General features: G+C 47.5%; 1 protein-coding gene and 1 long non-coding RNA gene across 5 annotated transcripts in view; one reads left to right on the top strand and one right to left on the bottom strand.

Annotated features, from left to right (window-relative positions):
- Window positions 1–2,012, bottom strand: part of LOC126995542 (uncharacterized) — a 2,202-nt gene extending 190 nt beyond the window's left edge. The window contains exons 1-2 of the long non-coding RNA XR_007750404.1: window positions 676–2,012; window positions 123–539 (exon numbers count right to left, since the gene is read on the bottom strand). This is a non-coding gene — a long non-coding RNA (uncharacterized LOC126995542). The remainder of the gene's footprint in view (window positions 1–122; window positions 540–675) is intronic.
- Window positions 1–5,000, top strand: part of LOC126995540 (FERM domain-containing protein 4A-like) — a 124,579-nt gene that overhangs the window by 46,547 nt on the left and 73,032 nt on the right. The gene's annotated exons all lie outside the window — the stretch shown is intronic.

Here is a 5,000-nt window from a genome sequence, read left to right as displayed (position 1 = left end):
CGTCCCCTTCTTCCTCCTTTTCTTTATCCTTCTACACAACGTCACAACACACAGCTTCCTTTTCCCTTCCTCCCTTTCCCTATTACTCGATATTTTACTGCTCGCAACACTTCACAACACACCTCGTCCCCTTCTTTCCCCTTCTTCCTCCTTTTCTTTATCCCTTCTACACAACGTCACAACACACAGCTTCCCTTTTTCCCTTCCTCCCCTTTCCCCTATTACTCGATATTTTACTGCTCGCAACACTTCACAACACACCTCGTCCCCTTCTTTCCCCTTCTTCCTCCTTTTCTTTATCCCTTCTACACAACGTCACAACACACAGCTTCCCTTTTTCCCTTCCTCCCCTTTCCCCTATTACTCGATATTTTACTGCTCGCAACACTTCACAATACACCTCGTCCTCTTCTTTCCCCTTCTTCCTCCTTTTCTTTATCCCTTCTACACAACGTCACAACACACAGCTTCCCTTTTTCCCTTCCTCCCCTTTCCCCTATTACTCGATATTTTACTGCTCGCAACACTTCACAACACACCTCGTCCCCTTCTTTCCCCTTCCTCCTTTTCTTTATCCCTTCTACACAACGTCACAACACACAGCTTCCCTTTTTCCCTTCCTCCCCTTTCCCCTAGTACTCGATATTTTACTGCTCGCAACACTTAACAACACACTACGTCCCCTTCTTTCCCCTTCTTCCTCCTCCTTTTCTTCTATACCCCTTCTACACAACGTCACAACACACACCTTCCCTTTTCCCCTTCCCTTTCCCCTCTTCTTCAACCGTCACTAAACACTTCGCCCCCTTTACCCTTCTTCCCTTTTCCCCATCTTTCCCCACCCCTTTCCCCTCTATACCCCTTCAGTTCCCCCTCTACACAACCTCACAACACTACACCCTCCTCCCCTTTCCCCTTCTTCCTCCTCTTCTTTTTTCTCCTCCCTTCTATTCGCCTCTACCACGCCCTTACGTTTTTACACAGTATTTCCCATCCCATCCCATCCGTTGCGTTCAGTGCTGTTGGGAGTGTTGGAGTCTGTGTTGCGTCGCTTTGAGTTGCGTTGTGTTGAGTTGAATTGAGTTTTGCGTGTGTTACCTGGCGATGGTGATCCTTAATTAACGTGTATTTGTGTTTCTGTTGACAAGTGTTGCGTTCGGAAGTGTCGTGTTGCGTTGAGTTGCGTTTTGTGTTGCGTCTTCACCTTCCTTTGCCTGTGTTACCTAGCGACAGTGTTCCTTAATTAACTTGTATTTGTGTTTCGGTTCACGAGTGTTGCGTTCGGAAGTGTTGATGGGAAATGAAGGAAAGGAAAGGGAAAGGGAAGGGAACGGGAGGAAAAGGGAACTATACGGAAAGGAGAGGGAAGAGAGAGAGAGAGATGGGAAGGAATGCGAGGGAAAAAGTGTTGCGTTGGGAAGTGTTTCGTGTCGTGTCGTGTTGATTGGAAATGAAGGAAAGGAAAAGGAAAGGGGAAGGGAGGAAAAGGGAACTTTTGAGAAGGAGAGTGAAGAGAAAGAAAGAAATGGGAAGGAATGCGAGGGAAAAAAAGTTGCGTTGTGTTGCGTGTGTTGCGTCTCTGTTCGGAAAAGGGAATGAATAAAAGAAAGGGAATGTTGGTGCTCTCAGTGTGTTGCGAATCAGAGAAATGGAGAAAAAATGTGTTGCGTCTCGGTTCTGAAAGGTGGATGAATAAAAGAAAGGTGCTCTCAGTGTGTTGCGAATCAGAGAAATGGAAAACAACAACAACAAAAAAAAACAAGTAAAACAAAAAAAAAGTGACTGGTTGACTGCAGAGAAATGGAAAAACATACAAATAAACAAAACAAAAAAACAAAAACAAAAAAAATGACTGGCTGACTGCATGGTTGGTTGGTTGGCGCAGGAACACGAAAAAGCAGATGGATTATGACAACTCTGTGCGTGTGTGTGTGTGTGTGTGTGTGTGTGTGTGTGTGCTTTATATATTTAGACCCTTCCGTGCGGGTACGATATTTTTACTCATAATTAAACGTTTATGGCTTCGTACTGCTGCCGCTGTGTGTGTGTGTGTGTGTGTGTGTGTGTGTGTGTGTGTGTGTGTGTGCAATTATGTCCGGAAATAGTTAATACGTGGTTGGGTAGTTAGGTAAGCAGAGAGAGAGAGAGAGAGAGAGAGAGAGAGAGAGAGAGAGAGAGAGAGAGAGAGAGAGAGAGAGTGTCAAACTTTATATTAGGTTCAATAGATGCGTCAGACTCCCGCTTTCAAGCTTCATTTTACCCCCCCCCCCCACTCCCTCCTCCATCCCCCTCCGTCTTTCCTCACTCCTCCTCCTCCCTCAGTTTAATCCTCCCATGTCAACCCTCTTCCCTCCTCCCCCACCCTAAAAAATAACGTCACCTGCAGTATTTCCATGTTCCCACGCCTTCCACACTCCCCGCAACCCTCCTCACCTCTTCCTTACCCCTTACAAGGCAGTCTTCTTCCCCTTAACGTAATCTTTTTATTCCTATACCCCATCTCTTTCCCTTTCTCATCCCACCCCTTCCCTACCAACCCTCACCGACCTTACCCGCCTTTTCCCTATGTGCCTCTCCCCCTCTCCCCCTCCCCCTCCCACATCTTTTTCTCCCCACTACTCATTCCTCCTCCTCACCCCTTCCCCTCCCCACCCAAGTCAGCCATATTCCCTAAAATGTCACATGTGCCTCTATCCCCCTCGTATCCCCTTCCTCATCCCTTTCTTCCCCAACCTTCCTCCCCACCTCATCCTAGTCACCCATATTCCCCACAACTGTCACACATGCTATTCTGCCTCACCCCCATCCCCTTTCCCCTTACCTCCTTCTCTCCCCGTCCCCTTCCTCCCAAACCCACTCTATGCTCTGAAAAAAATTCCTCCCCACTCCTTCACCCCACCCCTTCCTCCCCACCCTTTACCAAAACTGTTACATGTGCCTCTCTGTGTTTTCCCCATCCCCCTCCCCGTTTCCTCTCACCCCCTTCCTCCCCACCCCTTCCCCATTCCACCCACGCCTCCCCAACCCTACTCAATGTGGCCACGAGAGAGGAAGGAAGGAGGAGGAGGAAGAGTGCCAAAAGGAGAGAGAGAGAGAGAAACTGTGAGTGCCATGGTGGTGAAGACAGTGCCATATGAGAGAGAGAGAGAGAGAGAGAGAGAGAGAGAGAGAGAGAGAGAGAGAGAGAGAGAGAGAGAGAGAGAGGTACGTGACAGTTGACAGTGATATTAACTTGATTACGGTGACACTGGATCAATTATCACCCCCTCCCCCCCTCCCCCCTACCCCTTACCTACCTACCTCCCCCCCCACCTCCCCCCACCCCTTCTATCCACTTTCTCCATCTTTTCATATTACCTCTCCTCCCTCCTTATTATTCCCTTCTGTTTTCCTCCTCCTCTTTCGTCCTCTTCCTCTCCTATCACCCCTCCCCCTTTATCCTCTTTTCTCTGTCTTCTTTCTTTTCCTCACCACTCTTTGCTTCTTCTTTTTTTCTGTTTTTGTTTTTTTCTCAAACCTCATCATCTTTTCCGTAGTTTCTCTCCCTCTCTTCCTACCTCTTCCCTTCCTCCTTTACCCCATTTCTCTATCTCCTTTCTTTTACTCTCACTTTTCCTCCCTCTTTTTTTTCTCTTCCTCTAACCTCTACGCCTCTTCTGCAACCCCTTTCGTTCTCTTCTGCGATATTGTTTTTTTTCTTTCCCTTTGTTCCTTTCTTGTTTTCCCCCCTCTCTTTCTTTTTCTTCCATTCCTTCCTCTCTGCGACGTTAGATTCCCTTTTTCTACTTCTTTTCATCTTTTATTACCTCCTTTTATTTCCACTTTTTACCATCTCTTTGTTTCCCTTTGTTCTCCTTTCCTCACTTCCGTTTTCTTTTATTATTTTTTTCTCAGCTCTGTCACGCAATGTTTTCTCTCCTTGCTTTTTTCCCCTTCGTCTTTCATCTGTACATCATTTTTCCTCCCTGTCTGTCTTCCTCCACTGTTTTTTCGCCAAACTTTATCTTCCTGTCTCCTAATCTGCGTCCTTCATTCTCTCCAACCCCCATTTCCTTTCCTTCTTTCCATATTTCTTGTTTATTTTCTCCCTTTTCCGTTTTCCTCTTCCCCTTCCCCTCCCCTCACCTCATCACGACTCCACTTTCTCAATACCATTCCCTTCCCTTTCCTTCCCTTCCCTTCCCTTCCCTTCCCTCCCTTTCCCTTCCCTTTCCTTCCTTCCTTCCTTCCTTCCTCTTCCTCTCCTTCCCTTCCTTCCTTCCTTCCTTCCTCTTCCTCTCCTTCCCTTCCTTCTCTCCCTTCCTTCCCTTCCTTCCCTTCCTTCCTCTCCTTCCTTCCTTCCTTCCTTCCCTTCCCTTCCCTTCCCATCCTTTCCCTTCCCATCCTTTCCCTTCCCTTCCCTTCCCTTCCCTTCCCTTCCCTTCTCCCCTCCTCTGTCGTCGCCACAAGCCAGACTGTCCATGGCCATACCTGTCAACGTTTCCTTCAGTTTTAATTACCTGTGTAACACGTATCCTCATTACCTTACCTTCCTTACCTTGCCTCTCTCCCTCCTTCCCTCCATCCCTCCTTCCTTACCTCCTTCCCTCCCTCCCTCTGACTCTACCTAGTAACCTCAAGTCTTTTGCTTCATCATTCTTCCTCTCTCCCTCCGTTCCCTTCATCTCTCCTGTGTCATACTTCTCCTCCTCCTCCTCCTCCTCCGTCTCCTCACTTTTTCCCTCCTTCTCTCCCCTCCTCTCTCTGTCTCCTAAACCTTTTATAATTCTCTTTTTCTCCCTCCTTTCTTCCGTCTCCTCCTCGCATTTTTTTCTTCCTATACCTTCTCCCACTTTTCTTGTTCTCTCTCCCCTTCATCTTCCCTACCCTCCTCTCTTCTCCTTCTACTTTTCTTTTTCCTCCTCTTCCTCCCGTCTACATCTTTATTTATCTTCCCTTTTTCCCCTTTTCGTCCTCCTCTCTTTCCATTCCTCCTTTTATCCTTTCCCTTCCCCTGTCTT

The sequence above is a fragment of the Eriocheir sinensis genome, chromosome 8 (genome assembly GCF_024679095.1).
Source record: "Eriocheir sinensis breed Jianghai 21 chromosome 8, ASM2467909v1, whole genome shotgun sequence".
NCBI lineage: Eukaryota > Metazoa > Arthropoda > Malacostraca > Decapoda > Varunidae > Eriocheir > Eriocheir sinensis.
The sequence above is the reverse complement of the archived record's forward strand: the minus strand, read 5'-3'. Positions and strand labels throughout refer to the sequence as shown.